Here is a 16,554-nt window from a genome sequence, read left to right as displayed (position 1 = left end):
AGCGTCAGCAGGGCTCCGAGAATGGTTCAGCGAGGTCGGGCCGCGACAGCGTCAGCAGGGCTCCGAGGGTGGTTCAGCGAGGTCGGGCCGCGACAGCGTCAGCAGGGCTCCGAGGGTGGTTCCGCGAGGTCGGGTGCGACAGCGTCAGCAGGGCTCCGAGGTTCCCGGTTCAAAGTAGAGAGTTCTTCTCAGGGTCAGTCGCGATTCAATCAGCAGGGCTCTCGACTCCAGGATACAACTCCCGACCCATTCCAGAGCTGCCCCAGATATAGGCCTGGAGACCTTTGATGTCCGGACCCTCGCGCCTGGGGGTCAGAGGGGCCGGGGGGAGAGTGTCCAGACACCCAGCAGGGGGGTGGAGCCAGCACCCAGGAAGGCCGGAGGCGATCGAAACCAGGCGTTCGGGGGATGGCTGGAGGGCCATCGAAACTCCCCTCCTCATTGATCCGTCAAGTGGCCGCTTTACCACCTGGTCGGAGCTGGGTGCCTCGTTGTCTGCGCTTCGCTGGGGCCGCGGCCGAGGTCGGACCGAGGCTACGTGGTCCGGACGTGGAGGGCCCACGATGGGGTCGGGGCCTGAGATGGCAGCCCGGGGTAGGGGCCGGACCTGCCGAGGGGCGAGTAGGGATCGCCGTGTTCCTGAGGGGGGGAGAGCCGGGGGATCTTCAGGGGTGGCGGCTCTCGTTGAAGGTTGGAGGGGGTAGTCTCGGGGGGAAGGTCAGGGGTCAACGCCGTCCAGGGCCTGCCAGGCGCGAGGAGTGGGACTACGCCACGATTCCGGGTCCAACACACATGTATATGAATCTTGTATCTTCATGCACCAAGCAAACAAAGGTCGCTGACTTAGGGTGGGGGTGTCGTGTTTGCAAGTGCATTATGGTTTGAAAAGTACCTGCTGCTGCATTCCTGGTCTCCAGCTATTTTTAGGCAACAATAAAAATGTGAAGATAACTTTGGTGATTAATGTTCTTTTTTGAGAGAGATCGAAGGTTTGTCCAATGGAAGTTTTGACTCATGGTAAGGTAGCCACAGTGGGGAAATATGCCTGCTGCAAAGAACGTGTACCACGCAGATCACAGAATGCATATCATGTAAATAGGTCAGTGAGTTACTGCTTTTGTCTGAGAGATTATTTTGGTATTTGCAGTTTATAAGTTAAAATCCTAACATAGAACAGTGAGCTATTAACCGTCATCAAAGAGCTGCATGAAAACTTCAAGGTATAGATTAGAAAGTTATCATTTTTCCCCATCTTTCCTTATCCTAATGTTGTAAAATGGGTTCATTAGGATAGAAATCAAATCTGATTATTAAAGAGAACCCCCAACCATGGGGTTATGTTTTAAATTTTGAGTTTGTGCTTCTCTTGTGTTGCAAAGCCATTCTGTGCCCTTGGCGCTCCCCAACTTTTTACTGACTGATGCTGGTAGTACCTGACTGGCCCTGGCCTCTGCCTAACCAGGCCCAGTGCTATGCTGAAAGAGACACTTAAAAATACAGTGAAATCACCTACATACACTAGGGTGCACTATGGTTTAGGGTACCCCTATGATTGGCATGACCTCTCCTATAAGACCCTAGTACATAATAGGCCAGGGGGATTAGAACTATCTTTAAGTCCCTAGAATATAATAGGGCAAGGCAGTTTAGAGGCCAGCAGCCCTTTCTGCACTTGCATGTGTGCACTGCTGAAGCCTGTGATCAGTTTAAAAGTAGCCCTGTATTGTAGAACTGATTTTAAAATGCAAATTGTGCTCAAACTCGACTTTTGGGTTTAGTGAACTTACAAATCAATCAACTACAATGTTGGGGCAAAATTAAGTTAAGTGGAATAATGTTTTCCACTTAAGTATGCCTGTATCATATTTGCCACAGAATAAATCATCTGCTGCATAATCTAACGATTTCACCCAAAACAATTTTGTAGCTCAAATGAATCAAAAATTACTAATGAAATGTGACTTATGTTGCTGTGAAGTGTAGGGCCCCATTCCAAAGGTTGACTGTCACCTTTCCCACTGCTGCATTTGTATGTTACACAGGTACTAATGAGGCAAAAGCTTTGCAGAGGCTGTTAGTATGTATAACTATGTCAAAATAATAAGGTATCATAAAATGTACTGCATTACGCTGCTGCCTTTTTATTGTTGCATAATTTAGTCAACACTGCAATATAATTTTGGCCACCATTGCTTCATTACTCCAGTGGCCCGAAAGCAGGCTGCACATTTTAAAAGTGTTTGTGCATGAAGCAGAGATCATGAAGTTTGCAAACTTAGGGGCTGATTACGATGGCAGGCAGATTTCAGTCTGTCCACCATCGAATCGGGGAATTGGACCGCTGGCCTTCAAGGCGGCGGCCCCACGATAGGCATTACAATGCAACAGCCACTCTGGCGTTCGCAGTGCCTATCTTTTACATTGCAGCAGGTGCTGCTGGCTGCATCATCTGCTGCAATGTAAAATAAATATATCCCTGCACTACGTGGCAGGCATAATGCAGTGCCTGCCACATGGTGCAGTGATATGTAGGGGGCATCATAGATGCCCCCCAGGTCCCATGTCTGGGGGCTGGGGGGAAAGGGGACTGCTACAGCCCCTAAATGTCCCTTTCTGCCAGCTTTTCCATGGCGGGTAAGGGACATCGTAATTCCTACAGCGGTGGCTTGTAGGCACCACCAGCATTGTAGGAACCACAAGCCCTTCCGAAGCACTGGAGAGCTCAAGGAGCACGTTAGGTGTGTGGCGGTGGTCTTTCCGACCGCCAGGGAACCGCCTACCATTGTAATATGTCGGGCGGTGATGCAGTTACCGATGGCAGTGGGACTGCCACTGACGGGGCGACGTGGCGGTCCCACCGCCATTATAATCACCCCCTAAGTTTGGTGTGCATGCAAATCCTGCATTGTCAACCCCTGGTAAGTTGCACTACTACTGCTGAAAAAGGCCAATGGAGGTAAAAATGGGTGAGCTGGACTGGCCTCAAGGGTCTTGTGTCCTTAGTGACAGAGTCACTGTCGATATAGGATGTGCTTCTTTGTATGCCTGCCCCCAAGACCAGTGCTAAACTTGGAACAGCTGCTCATTAAAGATGAGCAGGAAAACAGTTATTTATTAATTCAATACATGTTGAAAACAATACCAGCCACCTAAACCATTTTTAAAGCTTGGGAGTCTGAATTCTCACACTTGTAGCAGTGTGATGGTTAGTAGTTGTGTAAGTTCTGTTATTGGCAGCGCTGGCAGGGAAAATGTCTGGTGCAAACTGTGGTGGCCCCATCATGAAGTCCCCAGCACTTACTTGTTTACAAATTAAGCACTGCTCAAGACTGGAGGTGAACTTCAGTATGAATTGTGGTTGACAGGCCTTCATGGTTAACCTTCACTTGCCACTGTTAGGGTCCACCTGCAGGTGCTAAGACACTAGGGCTTCTAAGGTCTATTGGGCCTTCTAAGGTCAAGCATGGGAATAAGCTCTGTCAGGACTGTGGTCTGGTGGACTTGTCATAAAGGCTGAACCTGGTTCTCCAGTTCCAAATTCAGCAGCTTTGGCCAGAGTGCCACATCCTCTCCCACACTGAACACCATACTGCTCCACTGAGAGAAACTGACACTGCCTTCAGCTACAACTCAATTGTGCTGCAACTACACTTAAATTATGCACTAGACAACAGTAAAATGCTGCCTGAAAAATATTAATAACACCCTGGAAAAAGAAAACACTCATAGGGAATGCAAGAATAAGCTAGGCATGTGAAATGTAATCAGGAACAACATTTAAACTCATTATTCAGAAATCAATTAGTGCTTTTGCCTGAAAAGTTAGGACATGACTACAGGACCAGGAAGGGACCTGTTTCAATGTCTATTGGTTATATCCTTACTAAATGTAAGCAGTTTGGTTTAAAAAAGACCACATCCCAAACACAAAGCCATGGTACACATTTTAGAAGCTAAAATAATTAAAGCAGTTGAAAATGATTATATTAAACGTTTTCACTCCACCCATCAACCCTGTATTGCCGTCCCTTTAGGAATGGTGCACTTCCCTACACGGGGAAAACAATGTTGTTCAAAGAAAGAAGATATCAAGAAAGTAGCACATTCACTGGTAAACTATGTAAAGTGGCGCTAATGTGTGTGGGTGTCAATAACAATCTGCCCTGTCTGCTAACTACTCTGTATTGCTTTATTTAGGAATTTAATTATTTTTTTCTCTCCGTCCCGAGGTTGTTCCTTGGAATGGAAAACGATCAGAAAATGAGGACATTTCCAGCCAAAGTGTTCCGCTCTTTTTTGGATCCATTTCACATGGGAACACATAAATACAGGGAGAGGCAAGAGAGAGTACATAAGAGCTGTCTCTTGAAATCAGCACCTAAGGAGGAGCAAGACAGGGACAGGAAGAGATGGAGGAATAAAGAGAGAGAGGGGGTGGGAAGGAGGGCAGGCAGATCAGGAGAAGTGGACCCTGTCCTTGCCTTTTCTGGGTATGAAGGAAAAGAGACAGTTTTTTTTCCTTCTCTTCCCTTCCCAGAACACAGAGCCTTCCTACACCATAACAAAGGGCAAAGGGCAGGTGTCCTCTTTGACTCCAGGCAGGTCAAGTGCAGGGCCATTAGGTAGCGCTTCCGCGCGCTAATGGCCCTGTGAATAACAGAATTGAGAGGGGAAATTATTTTGTCCCCTGGTTCCCCCCACCCATGTCCCCCGTGTCCCCCCACTCTAAAATCTGGGGGGGGGGATATGTCCCCCGCGTTCCCCACACTTCCTACGCCCATGCACGGGTCAGTGTTCTCTCCTGTGCTCCCTTACCAGCTCAGCTGTGCTGTGGGAGATCAACGCACCATTCTATATGGGTGATGGTAGCACCACAAAGTCAATACATCAGAGAAGGCCTCAGGTCTATCGGTCACCTCGCCACGTCGCCATCTTGGCCCAGGCAACTTGTGTCGAATCCATCGGTACTCTTCAGTTAGCAGGCCATCGGGTCTTACTGGTGCATACCCAGTACTGCCTGCACTATTCGGCAGCCGTCAGGGCAGAATACAGGTCAGGACTCAGGACATGTGAATCGCCTTAACTTTTCGTTCGTAACTAGCGGGGCCTTCATGGCTCAGGTCCACTCGGCCAGCTTGACTGGCCATAGACCATATTTATGCATTTTTGTATATTTTTTGGGAAAATAAATTAACGCTGCCTTAATGCCAAATCTAAAACGCGATTTGCAGTGACATAATTTCACCAAAATCATAGAGACAGCGGGAGTGACATCACACACCCTTGGCATTCTTAAACATATTAATCACGTCACAGAAAGTGACATCACATGACCTATAAGTTTAGGGAGGGGTCACAGTACAATTTCAAAGCGTTGTTTTTTGAAAATGTAAGGCTGCAGCTGTTTAAAAACACGTGACTGGCAGCCATCTACTAAACCTAAATCAAAAATTCAAGATGTATTTACTTTAAAAGATAATTGGTCACTTTGATTCTATTAGAGGGTTTAAAAGCAGCACATGGGGGCGCAAGCAGCAACGTATGGGTAGCAGTTAATGATGCCAATGAGTATATACAGAATTTCTCATATTTAGTCCCTGGGCAGAATGACTTGCATCATCAGCAACCTTATTTGTTTAAGTCCAGGATGGCAAGTGTAAAGAGATAGAATATGTTTTCGAAATCTTTCTGTTGTGAGTCAAAATACATTGCACAATGCACATCTAACTGAAGGCAGACAGCCAAGCAGGAAGAATGTAAATGTATTTGTTATTAAGGACTTGCAGAATTTAAGATGGGACCTAGGCTTGTTTTTTTCATAGCAATAAAACAGACGTCTTGTTGCTTCACAATAGCGAGTGAGGGCATGATGGGGTTTTGATGGCACAGTGATTGTTTATAGATCTAAGATGTCGTTGTTAAAAATAAAACCTCGACATGCTACAGTATAAACTCTTTCGAAAATCGGTTGAACCAAGGGGAATAAGGATTATTATTCAATCTTTAAGTCAGAAATTACATTTCAACAGGTGGATATCTTAATCAAATATTGGTCTTTGAGGAAAGTGGTTTGGTAATGATTTTTGCCTCGGGTGAAAAACAGTAGCCCTTTCTATTGCCTTGGAAGCTCTCGAACAACAAACAACTGGGCCCAGGATTGTGGATCAGAGACCGCCCGCAAACTAAATGGCAGAACACTATGCACAATGTACTTGAATAGCTATTGGTTGAATGCCTGGCAATGGCTCTGCTACAACACCTGCTACCCCCGTGATGTCTAACCATCAATGAAAAGGCACCTGGTCCCACCCTCTGCTAACGAACGCTACAGAGGACAACTGATATTAATTCCACTCAACAGGGTACGGAAGGAATCAAGGCATACAAAGCTTTAAATGATAAATACAAATACTGCCACTTTGTGAAAATGTCTCCTATCAAGCAGAGCATAGCTCGCGCCAGAGGAATGCTGGCTGTTGGTTGTTACAAACAGTAGAAAAGTAAACATCTATGGAGTACTTATCAAGCAGAGTGCTGTTCCATGTGCCAAATGGAAGAACCCACTTATGTGTGCAACATATTAAACAGCCACCTGCGTCCCTCCTTACTTCATTCGATTCTCCCATAGTTTACTGGATCAGAGATGGTGTTAAAACTCAATTTCATGATTTGATGTGTTCCCATGTTAAGGCACCTCTTCAAGCATGAATTAGCAGATTAAAGCTCCTTAAGTAACGGGGTTCATTCAATGAAAAGTTAAAAGGGTTTTATTACAAAAATGATAAATAAGTGGTACAGAGTCAATGCCATGAAGGCTCTTGGATGCAAAGTTATAAAGAGTATGTAAAATCTGAAAATATTCCCAAATGAGCAGTAAAATCAGAAATAATTTAGGCAGCGTCCCTAGTAGAATGGTAAAGTAGTCTGGCTGACCCTAAAATTAAGGGGTTCTTACACACAATTCTTGCTTAGGGAATTAGTAATTCGGCAAAATCATCATGGTGTGAGCAAAAGTATCATTTCTTTAGCAAATCAGAACACAAAAGTAATAGACTTCATTGCTTTAACACATAATCCCAATTCTAAAAAAATTCATTCAAAATCCCTCTCTGCCAATGTCATCTGGAGATGTTCGAACAAATATGAAAAATTAAGTCTTTCTCTCAGGGAATAAACCCAGGTGCTCGGTCTCTCCGTGAATCATGCCGCGTTGAGTTTGAAGAGATCTCGAAACCACGATAAGGGCTCGAAAAGAAGTGACCGACTGGGTGCGTGTATATGAAAAACAGCCCTGACGTACGTGAGGAATGAACTACCCATAAGGTTATTGGGACTTGTGGTTCTAGGAAGAAATCGTGAACATAGAGACAGTTGGGCATTAGCCAGGATCAGCAATTTTTTGCCCTTCAAGGTGTATTTATATGTCAAGTGAAAAATTGGTTGAAAGAGTCAATACGCTGGAAATACGATTACAGATACAATACGAGACACCGTGGCAGAAAGACCTACATAATAGGATAAGTGATAGAGGATCCTAAAAATGACACTACATACATGAGGGAAGGTGTCCTTTTTTTTTGACTCACTCTGCATCTAATTAATTGAATATTGAAGATACCCTCCCAAATATCAGAGGACTTTTTAGTTGTTCTTTCCCCTGGTTGAGTAGACGCCCCTCTTTATATCTGGCTAGTCCTGAAGAAGGTGGCATGTCATCCCTGTTCTAGCCACCGAAACGTGTCGACCATAGCCTGGTGAAGACCTTGCTTTTTGCAGTTGCTGGACATGGTCTACAAAAATTACTATAACATTCTGTAGCAGATCTTCCAAGATTTATTTGATGTGTTTTCGGGTTAGTGAGAGTGTGGTATGAAAGTTGTTGTGTGAACTTGGTGAGTGTCTCTCTTCTCAGGGTTGCTAGTTGCTGTGTATAAAAGGCTTTTTGATATTGTCTTTTGTATATGTGTATTTTGATTTTGAATAATCTGTATATCAGTGTCTTATAATTGTGAAAAAAAGAAACATTTTATATAAAAAAGAGAATGAGATGATAAAAGTATTTTTGAAAAAAGAAATTAACTAAAAGGATATTTTTGTGAACTGTTTGTGTCTCTGAATAGTTTTTGGATGTCCCACACTTGGATTTGAAATAATGATAGTGCAATATACCTTTAGGTCGTGAGGGAGATTTTTTTTTGATGTTTCTGTTCTGCCCCTCTTCTCCCTGACCTTTTTTTGCTCTTTCAGAGGGGGTCCCCTTTATATTGCGCAATAAACCCAGTGAAGACATGAAGGAGCAAGATACTTGTTGCAATCTTACATCCGCACCATAGAAAATTGATCCTGAACAAAACAATAGAACACTGAAAATAAATTAGCCCCTTCGCTGCTAGGCATTACCCCCCTCCCCCATGCTAAGCCTTGTTTTTGGCTATTTGGGGTAGTTCGTGCTTAGGCCCCTGTAACTTTTTGACCACATAAGGTATCCTTGCTAAATTTGCGTCTTTTTCTTCCAACATCATGGGGATTCTAAAGGTACCCAGGGTTTGTGGCTTCTGCTGGAGGGGACCCAGAAATTAGCCAAAATATAGCAAAATGTGTTTTTGGGGGGAACATTTTTAAAAAAGGGCGGCAGATGAAAGTATCTGTTCTTTTCTCTGCAAATGTTATGTTATGTTATAAATTTTGTAGAGCGCTCAGCTGCCACAGCAAAGTGGCGTCCCGGCGCTATGTTGGAAAATAACACAACCAGATAGAAAGACCAGATAAGCGAGGGGACAGAATTAGAGTGATGGGAACAAAAAGGTCTTGATGGCTCTTCTAAAAGACAATAGATCCGGTAGGGCACGAATGTCAACGGGCAGAGTGTTCCAGAGACTCGCTGCCAGGACACCGAAGGAGCGTCCACCAATTCTGGTTTTCCTGAAGCGGGGACACAGGCCAGGAATTGACCCGTTGAACGTAGAACTCTGGAAGGAGTGTAGTAGGAGATTGCCTGTGCGAGAATGGGGGGGGGGGAAGAAGCCTTTAAGATCTTAAAAGCCAGGCACAGGGCTTTGAACTTAATCCTCTGTCCGACGGGCAGCCAATGTAGGTCATAGATGGTACGTTATGGCAGAACAGAATTTAGGCAAGCCTACCAACATTCTGGCAGCCGCGTTTTGCACGCGCTGGAGGCGTGTCAGTTCAGCTTGGTTAACGCCCAAAAAAAGTGAGCTGGCGTAGTCCAATCTAGAGAGCACTGTAGCTTGGATGATGAGTTGCCTTGTAGGGGCATCAAAAAATTTAAAAATGGGTCTAAGGCTCTGAAGGACACCAAAACAGGTGCGGGCCACTTTTTTAGTGTGGGGGATGAAGGTCAAGTTGGAATCGAGCCAGACCCCGAGGTTCTTTGCTTCTGTCACAGGGATAGGGGCTTGACCTAGCTCCGGTGGCCACCAGCGGTCTCCCCAGAGATGAGCCTGTTTGCCCAGGACTAAGACCTCTGTCTTCACTGCATTAAGTTGGGGACAGTTCTCCGTCATCCAACTTGCCACCTCCTTGAGGGCGGTCTGGAAATTGGGGGCATGAACCGCAGGGTCCCCATTTAGTGCAACCGCTAGCTGGGTGTCATCGGCGTACGACACCATAGTTAGACCCCATCTCTTAGCGACAGTGGCTAGCGGCTGCACGTACAGATTAAAAAGGGTCGGGCTGAGTGCCGAACCTTGCGGGACCCCTTGGGAAATGTTGCGTGGGGCAGATTCAAAAGGAGGGGTGGATACTTTGAAGGTGCGTCCTGATAAAAAGGAGCGAAACCATTCAAATGCTGTATTCTCCCCACCGGCCTCTCGCAACCGTTGAAGAATGATGGAGTGGGAGACAGTGTCGAAAGCGGCACTGAGATCCAAGAGGATCAGTGCCGCCGTCTGTCCTGAGTCCATCATCCTCCGCAGATGCTCCACCATCGCCAACAAGGCCGTCTCCGTGCTATGACCTGCACGGAAACCATTCTGGGATGGTCCTTATCAACAAACGGGTAGTGGTGCTGAAATCACTATTTTCCCAGCTTTCTGGGACAAGCAAACTTTTGTTAGAAAAACAACATTTTTTACACAGTTCTGGCATTTTTCTGGGACATAGCATATTTTTGCTATTTTTGTGCCTTCAACCTCCTTCCAGTTATTGGTAGAAATGGGTGTGAAAGCAATAATGGATCCTGGAAAGCTATACATTTCAGAACAGTAGACAAAATTCTAAATTCAGCAGGGGTCATTTGTGTAGATACTTCAATGTTTCTTGATAGAAACCTACAGTTGAATATAGGAAAATTGAAAATTTGTTGAAAAAAACAGCCATTTGTTTTTTTTTTCTTATTCTTTTTATTGAATAGAGCAAATGGTAAGCCAAAGGTACATAACATGGCAAATTTTAGAATTCAAAAATCACAAATTTCCAATAAATTTCTCAGATAACAAACAAGAGATAAAAAAGTTAAAAAGTTGGAAGCAATATGCGGAGATAAAAGGAGGGTTCAACGAGATAAAAAAAGTCAGCCTATTACAGAGTTAAAAATTCCCCCCCCCCCCCCCCCAGGACATTAAGTGCAAAATATGCAATTTATAAAGTGCATCAGCAAAAACGTGCAAAGCTGCAATAAAGTGCAAATGCAAAAGTGCCGAAAGTACAAAAGAGTACTATCTTTAAAAGTGCAAAGTGCAATCTTATATGGAAAAAGGTGCTAGTAAATATAAATGTCCTGGAAGTCAGAAAGAAGGCTGTATATGAGGAAACATCCCCTCACAATTCTCTTCACGAATCAACCTCCCTTTATTGCTTCTAGAGCCTCAAAATATTTCCAGTTCCTCTCAAATCTCCCAACAGCTCCCACTCTACCCGCATAAGCCTTTTCAAAATAACATGTTCTCCTCATTTTGTTGAACCATTTTAAGTGTAACGGAATCTCGCAGGACTTCCAGTTTTGAAGAATTAAGGAGCGAGCAACTGCGCAGGAAATAAATATAAATACCTCTTCTGCTTTATTAAACCTACTCCTATCTTTGCATATACCGAACAAGGCTACCTCTGCTGTTGGTAAAAGAGTTTTCCCAATAGCCTGTTCGATATCAGCAAATATTCCCTTCCAGAAAGTTTCTAAATGGTGGCAAGAAAAAAAAGTATGATGCCATCCTCCCTGGCTACTAGCCATACATCTGAAGCATTTATTCTCAGCTCCAGGAAACATCCTTTCCAAAGCTTCGGGTGTATAATATGCTAACCAGCGAGACAGAAAGCACATCCTTTTATAGTTGGCAGCTCGCAATGATCTATTCCCCAACTCACAAATGACCTCCCAATCCTTTATGGAAAAGTTACATTGTGTAGCTAGATTTATTTTCTCAAGATGACTGTCTACTAAAACATTTTGATTTGAGCAATGAAGCATCTTATACCAGTATCCGATACCTACACTCATTCTATCATACAGGGCTGTTGGTATGCTATTAGGGGGATTAAACAGGCCACTTATCTCTTTTCTAATAAAATTAACAATCTGGATATATTAAAAAAAAGTCGGATGTAATGAACCATTAATTCTCGCGGTTACCTCCTGCCAACTAATTACCCTATTTTGGATTACAAAATGCCTTAGCTCTCGGAAGCCAGAAAGTTTCCAAGATTTAATACAAATCAGGCTTAGTGGGAGGCCTATTTGAGTACATTCTTTCAAGCTTAGATAATGAGAGCTATTAATGCCATGTTTTCTGAAAAGGAGCGACATTCTTGAGGCATATTCTCTTAAAGTTTTGTATCTGGACCTCTTTGGGAGCCTTGCGATTTTTAAAAAAACTGGAATTTGAGAGTCTACCTCTTGTAGCATTCTTGTAAGAAAAAAATTATCTCTTGTTTGATTATTCTTCAATAATCCTGCCAATACATCAAGAAATGCAGCTTCATAGTAGGTCCTTAAATGGGGTAGAGCTAAGCCTCCTTGTTCAGCTGGAAGTTGTAATACTGGAAGTTTAACTCTTGAAGTTTTCTTTCCCCATATAAAGCCTCTCAGCATTGTTTCGAGTTCTTTAAAAAATGTTAAATTAATTTTAATGGGCACGTTACTGAACAAAAAGATAAGTAAAGGCAACACCGACATCTTAATCAAAGAGACCCTACCTATAATTGATAGTGGGAGAAGAAGCCAGTGATCTAAAAGGCTCTGAATTTTGTTCTTCGTCCTGATATAATTCATAGAATAGAGCATATCATATTCGGTGGTGACATATATGCCCAGATATCTAATTGGGTCATTTCTTACAGCTTGGGCCTGCAGATCATCAGGGAGAAAAAGAGGATCAGTATTCAATGCAAGAACCTCTTTTTTTTTTGGATTTACTTTATACCCCCCTATCTTTTCATAATTATTGAACTCTCTCATCAAATTTTCAATATTTTCTTTTATGGGCGATAGATATAAAATAATATCGTCAGCAAACAACTTTAATTTGGACATGCCAACTAATGGGGGCTGAATAGCCGCGTTGTCCCTAATCCTAATCACTAAAGGTTCGATAAAGAAAGTAAAAAGCAACGGGGACAACGGGCAGCCCTGCCTTGTGCCCCTATTTACCTTGATCTTACCAGCCTGTTTCATATTGATTATTACTTGGGCCGATGCTCCCTTGTAGATGTTATAAAGCATCTTAATAATTGAGGCTGGAAAACCAAATTGACCGAGAGAATAGAATAATGCAGCCCAATTCACTAAGTCAAACGCTCTTTCCGCGTCCATCATCAATATACAGGCTGGGGTCGAATTAATATTAAAGTAGTCCAATGCCTGTATTAGGAACTCGGTGTTTGCTGCCATATAGCGACCTGCAATAAACCCAGACTGGTCCTGATGAATGACCTCCTGAGCAGCAAAAACAAATCTCTCAGCCCATATCTTCATAAGAATTTTGTAATCCGAATTTAGTAGGCTAATCGGTCTGTATGAATTAACATCATACTGATTTTTATCTTTTTTAAGAAAGCATATAATTGTAGATTCCTTAAACTCGGCAGGGACGTACCCGCCTAGCCTAATATAATTATATAACTTTTTCAAGGGAGTTGCTAACTCTCCAAAAAAAACCTTATAAAATTCTATTGGAAATCCATCCTGGCCGGAAGATTTTCCCCCTGAGGTTGCCTTTATACAATTTTGAATTTCAGTGGTATTTATTTCCAGATTAATTTGATTAATCCGACTTTCGGAGATTTTGGGGATTTGTATATCTACAAAATAGTCCTGAATCATTACATCCTCTACCTGGTATTCCGTAGAGTAAATTTTTTCAAAATGATCCAGGAAGATTTTTGAGATCTTGTCTCTATCCTCCTCCTCCAGCCCACTCTGGGGATCAAGAATTTTCCCTATCAGTGAAGACTCCTGCTTTTTTCTGGTAGAGTTAGCTAATAGTTTCCCTACCAACTGGCTGTCTTCATAGACCTTTTGTTGAAAGGCTTTCGAGCTGTTAATCTCTTCCGCGACAAAATAATCCCGAAGAAGAGTTTTAGCTTGTTCTAGCTTGCTTGAATGATGTTGAAGCTGCAATGCATATTCCCTCTCTACATCTGCTTGAAGCATGGCTATTTTTAACTTTCTTTCGTTTGCCTTAGCGCTAGTATATGCAATAATCTAGGCGCGTGCTGAAGCTTTGAATTCGCCCCAAACAGAAAAGGGTTCAGCTGTATTATCATTTATTACAAAGTATTGTATAATCCAATCTCTGAATTGTGAAACCCAGTCCTGGTTCTGTAAGAGGTTGCGGTCCAGCTGCCACCTGGGGCACGTCTCATCCACTCCTCCCAATTCTAATTCTAATTCAATTCTAGTGTGGTCTGAAAATGGATTGCATCCAATCACAGCTCTTAAGATCAAAAAAGATCTAGATATTAAAAAAAAATCTATTCTGGATGCGGTGCGGAACCGGTTGGAATAGCATGTGAAAGATTCAATTTCAGTATTTCTATAACGCCACGGATCCCTTAATTGATATTCACGTAAGAGTGCTTCAAAAAAACATTTTGTTTTGGGTTTTAGCTGTTTCTTTTTCCTATTAGAAGTATCTCTTGACAGGTCTTGGATAAAATTAAAATCTCCTCCTAGAATTATCTGTCCTGGAACGCCCCTCAAAGATTCATGAATTTCTGACAGACCGGAAATATCGTCGTGGATGGGGCCATAATAGTTGACAAAATTTATAATTTTATTTTGCAGTTTGGCAGCCACCCAGATCCACCTGCCCTTAACGTCTCTATGGACCTGGAGAATTTCCCAGGCAAGATCCCTTGAGAAGTAGATAGCAACCCCTCTCTGAGCCACCCCTGCTGATGAAAAAAATACTTTAGAAAAGTAATTAGGAATAAACAACTTCGGACTATTAGACTTCAAATGAGTCTCCTGAAAGAAGACCACCCACGGTCTAATAAAAATTATCCATTTCAGTAACGCCCCATACTTCAGTTTGTTTAACATACCATTTACATTGATTGACAGGATATTACAAGTGTTACTTTTCACCTGAAAGAATATTTTATCACAGCTGCGTACCTATTAGAAAAACTAAGATTAGAGAAGTAACCATTGCTCATATTCTTTTTTACTGCATTTACCCCCCCCCACCCCCACCCTCCCCAGGAATGTGGAAGACCCCCTCCCTTCCACGCTGGCCACATTCCTCCCACTCCTTCTGATCTGGGTGTCCTTTTGTTACACCCTAAGTAACCCAGGGATCCGTTACCACCCCATGCAGATATTATACATTATTCATGCAAGTGAAAAAAAAATGAAAAAAAAAAACGCAACATTAAAATTAGGCCCAAGTTAATTTTTCCCCTTTTCCGGCCTCGCTCCTGAAGAAATCTCTTCCAGAAAAGAGTGAGCTTCATCTATGTCCGTAAACAAATAGAATTTTCCTTTAACCAGGACCTTCAATTTTGACTGCTGCGCGATTGAGGCTTGAGCGCCATTTGCCTTGAATAAGTGTTTCACAAATTCTTTTCTTCTTTTTGCTGCTGCTGCAGTCATGTCAGAGAAGATCCTGCATTTTACAGTTTCTGATACTGCAAATTGACGATGTTGGAAAGCTTTTGATAGGATCTTCTCCTTGATCCTATAGTCCGCAAAGTTCAAAAGAATAGTTCTTGGAAATGGAGAATTAAGGAAGCGCTGGGCCGGGACCCGATGGGCTCTTGTTATTGTCAGATCTCCCTCGAATTCAGGTAGGACTTTCTGGTGAATAAAAGAATCAACCCACTGAACGGGATCGGAGCCCTCTGTTCCTTCCGGAACCCCTACGATCCTTAGGTTAGACCTTCTAGAATGATTTTCGAGCTCCTCTAGCTTGTTTTCAAGGGAATTCTTCGTCTTCGTTGCTTCCTTTGCCTCTCCGGCAGCCAGGTTCATTTGATCTTCGAGTGTGGAGATCCTTGTCTCTGCCTCCTGCAGTCTTTTTGGGATTCCCAGCATGGATTCCTCAAATTTATCCATTCTTAGTTGAAGGGCAGCTATCTCCACTTGCTGGTTATGTTTGATTTCTCGACTTTCATCTAGAATCAAGTTCATCATTTCGCGGATGCCCAGCTGATATCTTGCCTCAGAACTCTCTTCCAAACCCACAAAGTTATCTTCACCTACTATAGAATTTATTGTAGCACCTGAATTATTCTCGCCAGAACACAACTGTACTTTCTTCCCCTCTGTATTTGGGGCTCCCAGTACCTCGCTTTGTTTAGCTGAAGACGAGGAACAGATTTGCGTGTGGCCCGCCCCATTCAGAGACTCTACTGTATTTCTAGAAGGTTGTAAAGCACTTAAAAGAAGAGGCACAGACATTTTGTCATGACAAATTGCTTTGGACGAGACATTAGATAGTTCATTAGATCGTGCTATGTTGTCTGGTGAAACTGATAAAGGTATTGTGGTTGATGAAGTGGCTGGAGCTACGGAGGACTGCGCAGAAAGAGACTTTGGAGTGGTTTTTTTTCGCAAAAAGTGGATAGTCTTTAACCTCCTTTCCTCCTTTTCCATTTATGTTTTTTACCTCTCTTACTTGAGGCGACATTTCCGGAGCTGATTCTGCAGTGCCGGCCAGTAATTCCACTTCCAGCTCTAGCTCTGGCGCTGGCTCTGGCTCTGGCTCAAGTTCTTGATCTGACTGTACCGCTAAGTCATTGCTCTCTTGCGAGTCTATCCTAGCCTTTTTGATCTCTTTGGGGTTAGGAGGAGTAGGCAATTCATCCTCTGAAGATTCCGGTAGCGTTTCCCCGGCCGTGCTTTCCCCTTCAGCTTTACCTTTGCCTCGATCATTCCCCTTAGCTGCCTTGCGAGAGGACTTTTTAGCTTGGGCTAGGCGTGTTCTCGCTTTCTGACGGGCAGCCAATTCGGCTTTGCTGGTTTTCACAACCTCCTCGCCTTCCCTTTGAGGTTTGCCCATTTTCACGGATATATATATATATTATATTTATTATATATATATATTTTTTTTCCCGTCAATTTTCTTGTCCAAAAAAAAAAAAAAACCCTGTGCAGAC

This window comes from Lissotriton vulgaris, chromosome 5, assembly GCF_964263255.1.
Source record: "Lissotriton vulgaris chromosome 5, aLisVul1.2, whole genome shotgun sequence".
In the NCBI taxonomy this organism is placed as follows: Eukaryota; Metazoa; Chordata; class Amphibia; order Caudata; family Salamandridae; genus Lissotriton; species Lissotriton vulgaris.
The sequence above is the reverse complement of the archived record's forward strand: the minus strand, read 5'-3'. Positions refer to the sequence as shown.